This window comes from Monodelphis domestica, chromosome 2 (genome assembly GCF_027887165.1).
Source record: "Monodelphis domestica isolate mMonDom1 chromosome 2, mMonDom1.pri, whole genome shotgun sequence".
NCBI classification, from domain to species: Eukaryota; Metazoa; Chordata; class Mammalia; order Didelphimorphia; family Didelphidae; genus Monodelphis; species Monodelphis domestica.
In genome coordinates, this window is record NC_077228.1 from 294,928,680 (window position 1) to 294,940,726 (window position 12,047).

General features: G+C 36.6%; 1 long non-coding RNA gene across 1 annotated transcript in view; it reads left to right on the plus strand.

The window, feature by feature from the left end:
- The window catches only part of LOC103105390 (uncharacterized), a 37,804-nt gene extending 29,183 nt beyond the window's left edge, over nucleotides 1–8,621 (plus strand). The window contains exon 3 of the long non-coding RNA XR_462567.2: nucleotides 8,391–8,621. This is a non-coding gene — a long non-coding RNA (uncharacterized LOC103105390). The remainder of the gene's footprint in view (nucleotides 1–8,390) is intronic.
- Nucleotides 8,622–12,047: the final 3,426 nt, after the last annotated feature.

The following is a 12,047-nucleotide window of genomic DNA, read 5'->3' on the forward strand; positions in this document are numbered from 1 at the left end:
CAGGATTCTTTTTCCTTATTAAAAATCACCAAAGACCCTTTAAAAGGTTTGTGTTTTTGTGAGTTGTGTATCTATGCCTATCCAAATATTTACTGATACAATATTAGAAATCATAATGCCTTGAGAGTATTATAGTCGTTTTTAACACATAGATATGATGAAGGAGTACTGGGGACTTCCAGGTATCCCCAGATTGTACTTACAAACCAATGAACTAGATAAATTATAGTATCTCTTCAAAATCTAAATCCTTTCAGCTCTAATCCCTAATGTGTCTTACCAACCTAGAAAGGTTTCAAGTATAAAGACTGAAGGACATAAAATGAGACAATCAGATATTTAAAGTTGGAAGAGATCTTAGAGGTAATAAATAAGAAAACAGAGCCCCAGGAGAAGTTAAGTAATTTATTCAAAATCATGCAGCTCATATGGAGGGAGAGCCAGAATTTGATTATAGATCTTCTGTCTCCAAATCCATTCTTCTGGATTTATCTTCTTCCTGTTTAAGGAATGAAGAATATTCAAAGTCATTTAATAATTTCCTCTGAAAAAATTGTTATTTTAATTCTCAATATAAGTCATACAGGTGATTTTTGTTAATTTATATCATATCAATTTTAAACATTAGATTATTTTTGAGTTGCTAGAGAAAATAAACTTATAGACAGACATAATCCATTATTCAACCACATGTGAATGATGTGTCACTTTGAACTTTGCTAGTCTCATCTTCAGATCATACACAGGCAGTAGTCTATTATTTTCTTCTTGACAGAACCTAAGAAGTGTATGGTCTGCTGGCATATATTTATATGCCATATAAAACCCTTAGCATTACTTCCATGCCATGATGGGCCTTCAAAATAAAAACTTTAGTGAGGTTTGTGTCTATTTTTAAGGAAAATTCAAATTCTTCATGGCAAACTTTCAATCATTTGCCAATATTTCTAAATTATATATTCATATCATTTGGCTTTAAGACTCAAAGGGAACTTTTGTATGGGTTTACATGTAAGAATGGGAACTTGGGAACTCTACAACAGTGCTCTCAGAAATAACGAATTAAAATGTAACAGCATCTTAACACTTGCCATAAGATATAGATAAAAACTTTTTGAAGAGATTGTGTGGTATATTTAGATAATTAATTCAATAAGCAAATATTTGTTAAGCCCCTATTATGTGCTAGCCATTATTCTAGTTGGGATGGATATAGAAACAAATCAAAAGTCCCTGGTCCTGTGTGTTTAAATTCTATTGACAGACAACAATTTATAGAGAGAAGTAGGTACAAAAAACAACATTAGATACAAAGTAATTGGGGAGGCAGAAAGGCACTACTGGAATGGAGAATCATTATAGATCTGAAATAGAAGGTGACTCAATATAAGTGGACCTGTGAATGGCATCACTTCTAAGAAGTGGAAGTGAAGAGGAAGTACATCTCAGGTATGAACAAAAACCAAGTAGTCAGGGTTTTTAGAAAAACTGATATGTCAGAAGTTGAGCTTTTAGCATGTGTACACACACACACACACACACACACACACACACACACACAAGATACTACTGTGGTCAATAGAGATTTCATAATGGCAAAGAAGTTCTTTTGTTTATGTTCTGTATCAGCACACATGTTCTAGATGTGTAGGATTGATTGAACCTGTGAATTTTAAAACTACTCCACCCTACTTAGACTGTACTTTAGAAGATCTGATTTAGCTATTTCCTGATTAGTAACAATGGAGATACTTGGTTTAACAGAATCAAGTCTTAGGAACTCTACATTTCTCCACCCTACTTAGTTTAACAAGGTTAGGAATGTCTGCACTATACTCAAGGATTAAGTATTTGAGAAAATGGCCTTCAACAGACATGTGCAGAAACATCAGACAGCCCCGTGGGCTGTCCTAAATCAAGCTAAGCTAACATTGGTACAGATGAGAGCAGGAAAGTGACGTAAACCCGTCTACATAGGGCAAGTCACTTGCTCTCTTTGGCCTCTTTTCCCAGAGAGGCATCTCTGGCTGGCAGCATGCTAAGTGTTCCAACATCTTGGCGTGGTGGCAGCTATTTGTGTGGGTTTTGGTGGTGAGTTTGCCCTTGAGCTAATTCAGGTTCAGGCATCTTGGCTGTTCTTGGAGTTCAGGCTGATTCCTTCCTCTTTTTCTCTCCAAAACCTTACCTTCTAGAGACTCTAATCTTCCCGCCTGGCACAACCCAGGCAGGAGAAATCCTACACCCTTTTCCTTCTCCCTTCTTCTTAAATTTCTTTCCACTATATTAATTAAATCACTATAAATTTCCAGATCGACTTGGGTAAATTTTTTTTGTTATTTGGGATATCCATGGCAGATAATAATTAATATAGTTTAGATCACAATGCTAAAATTATCATTATCAAACCAAAGTCCTCCTTTGAGGGGGACTTCAGTATTTTAACCATTTAGCATTTTTAGATTAGAAATAAAATTAGGCATAAACAAATCTATTCATTCCTCAATCTCTGTTACTCCAGTATTCTGGCTACCTCCCAGGCCAGGGTGTAGGCAGGCAGTGATACAGAATCTGGTACATAGATAAGAGGCACAATTACCAGTATTGTCTTTGTTATTGATATACAAAAGAAGTCATTGGCTATAAAGAAGCAGTAGAATAATGGAGAGAGAAAGAATAATATTAAGGGAACTTAATTTATTTTCAAATTAGCTAGGCATTGTCAGTTCTGATTGCTATTCAGTTTGGACTTCTTAGGCATAATTGCTAAAGACAATGTAGGTGGGAAGGGTTATTATGAATTATGTGGTTTATCATTTGGCCAAAGAATCCTTGGCTAGCAGTGGCAGGAACAGTTTTTGGCTTTGCTCCTCATGTTTCTGTTTGATGCTTTTATTAGGCAAAGAGGTGGAACAAAGTTATCAATAGTACCACACCAAAAAAAACTGAGCATATGTTAATAAGGTTGGGAAGCTTTTGAACTAGAGGTCCTGGTAAATTATTTTGTAGCATGTTTCTCAGAGAACATGGTGAGATTTAGCTCAAGACTTCCCAATAAGTATAGTGATATCTTTGGTATTTTAGTATATCAAACATTATCCTATCTTTCTACCCATCTTTGGCCAAAAAGAAACCATAGTCAAGATATGAATGGAAGAATAAAAAGGCATTCATTAAGTGCTTAATATATGCCAAGAAATGTACAAAGATGCAAATAGAAAATCAAAACCATCCCTGATTTCAAGAACCTCAAAATCCAATTAGGTGACACAACACATATTGTAGTTATTTGGCTGATGAGAGTTCATGCAAGCCATAAAGAAAAATGCAAAGTTCAGATGTCAAAAACTGAGGTGTTCTTAGGCTGTATCAACAAGTTATAATTAAAGCATGGCTATTTAAAGGAATTTGGTCCTAGTAAATCTGGACTGACATAACTACTTGACCCTAGAAAAATTAGTACATTAACTGGAAAATCATCAATCAATAAGCATTTAATGACTGCTTCCTATATGCCAGGCACTACTCTAGGTATTAATGATAGATGAAAGAGAATGGCATCTAAACAGAGGGATCTTTCTATCTAGATGGGCTTGGGAGAATGGGCAATATGCATACTTGTGGGGATATGCTCCCAACCCAAAACACCAGACCTTGGAGATTACCCTCCTTTGATTGCCCTGTTGAATTGAGATGGAAAAAAGGCACACCTCATTCATTCATCCTACAAATCAGGAGAACCACTCCCATGCCCTCAGGCAAAACTTCCTCCAAACCCTTGCACCAGAATCATGCCCTCACTGTTGAAAAGAATCTAAAAACCCCAGAATTGAGGCATTCTGGGTGCAACCCCCAAGTTGCTCCACTCAAGCTTTCTTGCTGGCAGAAAATTCAACATTACTAATAAATCTCTCACTTTACTTTTAAGCTAAGTTTCAGAGTCTTGCATTCTTGAAAAAGATATCCTTCCCCAACCCCAGGGGTTCATACTCTGAACCCCACAACAATGGGACCTTGAGAAAGTCTCTTCACCCCATTTGTCTCATCTATAAATCTATCTTCCCCATCTATAAATGAGCTGGGGAAGGAAATGACAAACCACTCCAGTGTCTTTGCCAATAAAATCCAAAATGGTGTAACAAAGAGTTTGAAGCAACTAAATATTGACTGAAGAAAACCCGTTTGCAGGGACAAAGGTATGTCTTAATTTCTCCACAGGTTTGCTGTTTTCCCAATTTAGCCTCAATCATGATACTCTGCAGGGGAACTTGAGTAACTCCCCTACTATGACAACAGAACTACATCAAGGGGTAAGGCTGGTCCCCTAAAGGGATTGCCTTTCTAGGAACTGCCCTAGAATTGATAGCCAAGATGAGGGTTCTGGCATAAAGCTGATAAGGTCAGGACTTTCTTTGCTATTCATGAGGCTTTTCAGTCAAGTTGAAATCCATTTGACCTTCATTGCCCCATATTTTCTATTCCTACTCCTGTTAGTTATCAATGTTTCACTTCTGACCCTAAATCCCAGAAGCCTCAGGAGTGAATTTTCTTAGTAAGCATTTCCTATTAAAGTGCTATAATCCATTTTGAATTACCTGTACAGCCCTCCCTAATGTGATCATTTCAACACCTGATGCACTTTGTAAGCTGCCCACTGCTGTCATTAAGCAGAGAGTTGCTGAGCACAAGCCCCAAACACATTCTTTCTCTAACAAAGAAAATTGATCCTTAGAAAATGTGGTCTTTTTAGGGAGGTTTTCCTTGAGGACAGAGATGTTAAGTAAGATTCACTCTGTGTGGCTCAGTTATTCTTCTTTGCAAAGAACCAAATATGTATTTTGCATTGGAATTCCAGATCACTGGGAGAATTTGGCTTGCATATCTCCCCTGAGGAAACAATCCTGGGTCTATTTTTATACATCCTCCCTGGGACCTACAGAGAGACCTATGAAGAGTTTGGGGCTACTGCCAAGATCTCTGATGGTTTTAGGATGAGTCATTTTTAGAAGAAGGTAATGGGCTCTATCTACATTAGAGTTGTCTGAGAGGATCCACTATGAGAGCAGTGAACCTCAGTCAATCTCAGAAACACTGCAGTAAGGTCAGGAGTGTAGTAGTAAATGTTCATAGTCAAGATAATGCTAGATTGGAGTCAGAAAATTTTGTGTTTGAATCCCAGCTTAGACTCATGTCACCATGGACAAATTATTTAATCTCACTAAGCCTCAACTTATTTATCTATAAAATGGGAGTATCTAATAGGGTTATTGTGAGATTCAAATAGGATAGAAGATATAAAGTGCTTTGCAAACGTTAATGTACCATATATTAATTTATTTTTATTTTTTTTATTTGGTCAATTTCAAACATTATTCCTTAGTTACAAAAATCATATTCTGTTCCTTCCTCCGCTCCCACCCCTCCCATATCCGATGCATAATTCCATTGGGTATTTTGATCAGAACCTATTTCCATGTTGTTGGTGTTTGCAATAGGATGTTCACCCAGAGTCTACATCACCAGCCATATCCCCTCAATCCATGTATTCAAGCAGTTGTTTTTCTTCAGTGTTTCTACTCCCACAGTTTTTCCTCTGGATAGGGATAGTGGTTTTCCTTGTAGGTTCCTCCAAGTTGTTCAGGGTCATTGTATTGCCACTAATGGAGAAGTCCATTACATTCAATTGTACCACCGTGTATCAGTCTCTGTGTACAGTGTTTTCCTGGTTCTGCTCCTATCACTCGGCATCACTTCCTGGAGGTTGTTACAGTTCCCATGGAATTCCTCCACTTTATTATTCCTTTGAGCACAATAGTATTCCATCACCAATATATACCACAATTTGTTCAGCCATTCCCCAATTGAAGGGCATACCCTCACTTTCCAATTTTTTGCCACCACAAACAGCGCAGCTATGAATATTCTTGTACATGTATTTTTCCTTATTATCTCTTTGGGGTACAAACCCAACAGTACTATGCCTGGATCAAAGGGCAGACAGTCTTTTAGTGCCCTTTGGGTGTAGTTCTAAATTGCCCTCCAGAATGGTTGGATCAATTCACAACTCCACCAGCAAAGAATTAATGTCCAGACTTTGCCAAGTCCCCTCCATCATTCATTACTTTCTGTTGCTATCATGTTACCCAATCTGCTACGTGTAAAAATGGAGATTTGAACCCCAGACTTCAATCCCCAGAAGTCCTTGGTACTTCCCAGAATTCCCTATAATCTCATCTGAGTCTCCACCTGGGCAAGATCACAATTAGTATTTAATAGGCTTTCTGCCTCCCAAGAGCTCTCTTCCTCTCTACACAGCGATTACAAGCATGTAGTGAGTAAACTAAGTGCAGGGGTTCTGAATTTGGCTAATCAGCCATGGTCATGTGGTTTATTATTTTGTATCCTTGATTTCTAATAATCCTAATAAACCTCAAAAAATATAATACTTTTATTATTAGAAACTAAATTTAATTTTTACAGTTGGTGACCATGAAGGGACAAGAGAAAATCTCTCAATTATTTTTAAACAAAGAGAGCCTAGATAATTATTTTTAAGCTATGTTTCTCTGGTCAAGGCTTTTCACCTACCCTTGCAAAGCTGTTTCTAATTCAGCTCGTTCCAGCCAACCGCTCCCGACCTTTTTGATTGAGATTGCTCATTTGGTCCCAATCCTGCCTGCCCTGGCTCCTGCTGCCTGCTTCTGTGCTCCTTCAACCCAGACCTGCTTGACCCAGATCATTCTCTCAGCCCTGGCCATGGTCCCGGCCATGGCCCCAGCAACACTGGCCTCTAAGCCAGATTGCACCAGGCCAGCCACAGGACCCAGGCTTCTGGTAGATGCCCTTTGTGTCTTCTGAATCAAACACCAGCTGGTAAAAAAGGGGGTGATCTATCCTTAGGCTACAATTAGCCCTGGGCAGATCACTTGACCCTCACTGCCTACCTCTTAATCTTCTGCCTTCTGACAACAGGTGTCTAAATGGATAATTAACTTAAAAAAATGAACTCTAAAGAGACTGGAGGTTATATTTTTAAGATATTTCAGACTCAAATGTTTTATAAAAATAACTCTGTATTTTATTGCATTTTGCTGATTGTTTTATTTAAAATTTAATTTTGTTGGTTTTAAGTTCATATATTAATGCATTCAATACTATTCTCTTACACTGAATTGTTTTAATGTACTGGGTTTTAACTACTGTTATATTCTGTTGCTTTTCCCCCTATAACTATACTGAACAAATATTATTGAATAAGCCCATATAAAAACAGCTTTTCTATTTTTAACTTTGTAAATTGTCATATAGAGGATAGATGGACTTCATCAGAACTGGTTACAATTGTATAACAACCTTTGGAAAATTTAATAAGTTTTAGCTAAATATCTCAAATTTATTTTAAGGGGTCCTTCAGACATGATTTTTATTTTTTTTCCAACAACTCTGGTCATTTTGCCTGCCCCTAACAAAAGGTAAGGTCCATTTTAGTAGCTGAAGTTAAATACAATTATAATCCCCACCTCACACATTTATAAAAATGTGATTGGAGGGGACATCACAGTCACATACCAAAGGAGCTCAGAAGTTAATCCCAGGACATTGTACCCCTCTGGATGACTCCCCAAAGAGGAGCATCTCTCATTTATTACTTTTCAGCTCACCTAACCCAACATCAACTATACAGAGGTTTGAGTTTTTCGTAGACCCCTATGCAACATTTTTAGTGATATCTAGATTTCTTGATGATGTCCTATATCCAAATAAGTTTTACTTTGTTTAAAAATATGTTTGAAACATTGCTGCACCTGAAAAAACTTGTGACAAATATTCATTTTCTTTAAATGTCATACAGAAACTTATGTGAAATGTGATAGTGGTTTTGTTTGATATTGTAATTAACTGGACTATTCTGAATTTGGGGGATTTGGGTACATTTTGAATGTGCATTACCTGTTGTATTACTATTCTTTATAAAAAACTGTTGCTTTGTGAAAATCATGTGTTTGTACTCACAGTGTATCATGGACAGGTATGAAGAGGACATGGATCTCATTTTTGGTGTGAATTCTTGTATTCTACATTTCTTTAGCTGACACAGTGTGTCAATGATTATAAGCAAATATTCAAATATAAAACTCTTTTATTATCATATTTTTCTTGCATGTGCAATATACTATTTCCGTTTTTTTTCCTTTTTCTCTCTTTTTTTATATTTGAAGCACATGTCACCAGTATTAAGATTTTTTAAACTTTTTTGATTTGTAGTAATATAAGTTTAAAATACATTTGCTATAATGTCAATGCATGACCCAAAGCTTGAGACTGTAAAAATGATGTCACTAATTGTTTAAAAAAATTATGGGACTTTGCTTAATGATTCTGTCTGATTACAGGAAAAGATAATACAAAAAGAGCCACTGCACAGGGCTAAAGAAGCACAAAGTTAACCAGTTCAATGCCAATGGAGCACAAGGTCAAAGACCAACCAATCCCAATGGGGTTGATGAAAATTCTAAGCCAATAAAAAGGACTTGAACCTAATGTGAAGACTCAAGGTTGTGATGCTAAACATACATTAAGATGTAGGCCTTCTTTGTATCCACACTCTTATGAAATTACTTAAAGTGGAGTATCCCTAATTTGGCTCCTACCTGGCTCCTATAATCTAGTCACTTTCCTTTTCTTTTTTTTTTAATTTTATACTATTTTATTTGATCATTTCCAAGCATTATTCACTAAAGACAAAGATCATTTTCTTTTCCTCCCCCTCTCCCCCCATAGACGACTCGTGATTCCACTGGAAATCACATGTGTTCTTGATTCGAACCCATTGCCATGTTGTTAATATTTGCATTAGAGTGTTCATTTAGAGTCTCTCCTCTGTCATGTCCCCTCAACTGCTGTAGTCAGGCAGTTGCATTTCCTCAGTGTTTCTACTCCCACAGTTTATCCTCTGCTTACGAATAGTGTTTTTTCTCCTAGATCCCTGCAGATTGTTCAGGGACATTACACCTCCCCTAATGGAGAAGTCCATTACATTCGATTATACCACAGTGTATTAGTCTCTGTGTACAATGTTCTCCTGGTTTTGCTCCTCTCACTCTGCATCACTTCCTGGAGGTTGTTCCAGTCTCCATGGAATTCCTCCACTTTATTATTCCTTTTTGCACAATACTATTACATCTCCAATATATACCACAATTTCTCAGCCATTCCCCAATTGATGGGCATTACCTCGCTTTCCAGTTTTTGGCCACCACAAAGAGCTCAGCTATGAATATTCTTGTACAAATCTTTTTTTTCCATTATCTCTTTAGGGTACAGACCCAGCAGTGCTATGGCTGGATCAAAGGGTAGATATTCTTTTGTCGCCCTTTGGGCATAGTTCCAAATTGCCCTCCAGAATGGTTGGATCAATTCACAACTCCACCAGCAATGAATTAATGTCCCTATGTTGCCACATCCCCTCCAGCATTCATTACTTTCCTTTGCTATCATGTTAGCCAATCTGTTAGGTGTGAGGTGATACCTCAGAGTTGTTTTAATTTGCATCTCTCTGATTATAAGAGATTTAGAACACTTCTTCATGTGCTTATTAATAGTTTTGATTTCTTTATCTGAAAACTGCCTATCCATGTCCCTTGCCCATTTATCAAGTGGAGAATGGCTTGGTTTTTTGTACAATTGATTTAGCTCTTTATAAATTTGAGTAATTAAACCTTTGTCAGAGGTTACTATGAAGATTTTTTTCCCAATTTGTTGTTTCCCTTCTGATTTTAGTTACATTGGGTTTTTTTTTTTTGTACAAAAGCTTTTTAATTTGATGTAGTCGAAATCATTTATTTTACATTTTGTGACTCTTTCTATGTCTTGCTTGGTTTTAAAGTCTTTCCCCTCCCAAAGGTCTGACATGTATACTATTCTGTGTTTACCCAATTTATTTATGGTTTCCTTCTTTATGTTTAAGTAATTCACCCATTTTGAATTTATCTTGGTGTAGGGTGTGAGATGTTGATCAATTCCTAATCTCTCCCACACTGTCTTCCAATTTTCCCAGCACTTTTCATGGAATAGTGGGTTTTTGTCCCAAAAGCTGGGATCTTTGGGTTTATTGTATACTGTCTTGCTGAGGTTGCTTGAGGAATCAGTCTATTCCACTGATCCTCCTTTATGTCTCTTAGCCAGTACCTAATTGTTTTGATGTTTTGATGACTGCTGCTTTGTAATATAGTTTAAGGTCTGGGACTGCAAGGCCCACTTCCTTTGTATTTTTTTTCATTATTTCCCTGAATATCCTTGATCCTTTTTTATTCCAAATGAACTTTGTTATGGTTTTTTCTAAATCAATAAAGAAATTTTTTGGAAGTTCAATGGGTATGGCAATAAATAGATAAATAAGTTTGGGTAGGATGGTCATTTTTATTATATTGGCTTGTCCTATCCATGAGCAGTTAATGTTTTTCCAATTGTTCAAGTCTAGTTTTAGTTGTGTGGAGAGTGTTTTGTAGTTGTGTTCATGAAGTTCCTGTGTTTGTCTCAGGAGATAGATTCCTAGGTATTTTATTTTGTCTAAGGTGATTTTGAATGGGATTTCTCTTTCTAGTTTTTGCTGCTGAACTGTGTTGGAGATATATAGAAAAGCTGATGACTTATGTAGGTTTATTTGTATCCTGCAACTTTGCTAAAGTTGTTGATTATATCAATTAGCTTTTGGTTGAATCTCTAGGATTCGTTAAGTAGACCATCATGTCATCTGCAAAGAGTGATAACTTGGTCTCCTCCTTCCCTATTTTGATGCCTTCAATTTCTTTTTCTTCTCTAATTGCTACTGCTAGTGTTTCTAGTACAATGTCAAATAGTAGAGGTTATAATGGGCAACCTTGTTTCACTCCTGATCTTATTGGGAATGTATCGAGTTTATCCCCATTGCAGATGATATTAGCTGATGGTTTTAGATATATACTGTTTATTATTTTTAGGAACGACCCTTCTATTCCTATGCTTTCTAGTGTTTTTAACAGGAATGGGTGTTGTATTTTGTCAAAGGCTTTTTCTGCATCTATTGAGATAATCATGTGATAATCTGTTATAGATTTATTTTTCCTTTACTTGAAATTTTTACACATAACACTTTGATAGTCTATCTTACATCCAGAATTATCTTTTTTTATTTGGATTTTTTTGATTTTTTTTAAATTTCTCTTGCCAATTGATTCATATACGTCATAACTCAGCCATGAATACCTCAGTGATCCCTGTGTTTTTCAATCACCCTCTTCAGGGGGCGGGATGTAAAAATGTAAACATTATTATTATTTTAAATTGCAAAGTTTAAATTCCTTGAGAGAATAATTTAGGTTAAGAAAAATGCTACCTCTCTGAATCCATAAACTGAACTGTTTGGAGAAGACTTCATGAAGATACCTCCACAGACCACAAGCTGTGCACAAGAAGATCAAGAATGAACTTTGTGTGTGGTTGATTGAACATTTACTTGTATGCATACTCTTATGCCAAAGAGGACTGTCCCCTAAATGGCTTTTTGTCAATGCACATAACAATCATTGCTTTTGTTCTATTTTCCTTTTACCCTCACATTATTGCAATCTTTAAGTTGATTATATTTCCATGATCCTTTTGGGGAAACTGTTTTCCCAAAACGATCAAAGGGGGTTGTAAAAATGGAGATTTGAACCCCAGACTTCAATCCCCAGAAGTCCTTGGTACTTCCCAGAATTCCCTATAATCTCACCTGAGTCTCCATCTGGTGGAGGTCACAATTAGTATTTAAGGAGCTATCTGCCTTCCAAGAGCTCTCTTCCTCTCTACTCGGCGATTGTAAGGATGCAGTGAGTAAACTAAGTGCAGGGGTTCTGAATTTGGCTAATCAGCCATGGTCATGTGGTTTGTTATTTTGTATCCTGGATTTCTAATAATCTTAATAAACCGCAAAAAATATAATACTTTTATTTTAGGAACTAAATTTAATTTTTACATAGGTGTGAGGTGGTACCTCAGAGTTGTTTTGATTTGCATTTCTCTGATTATAA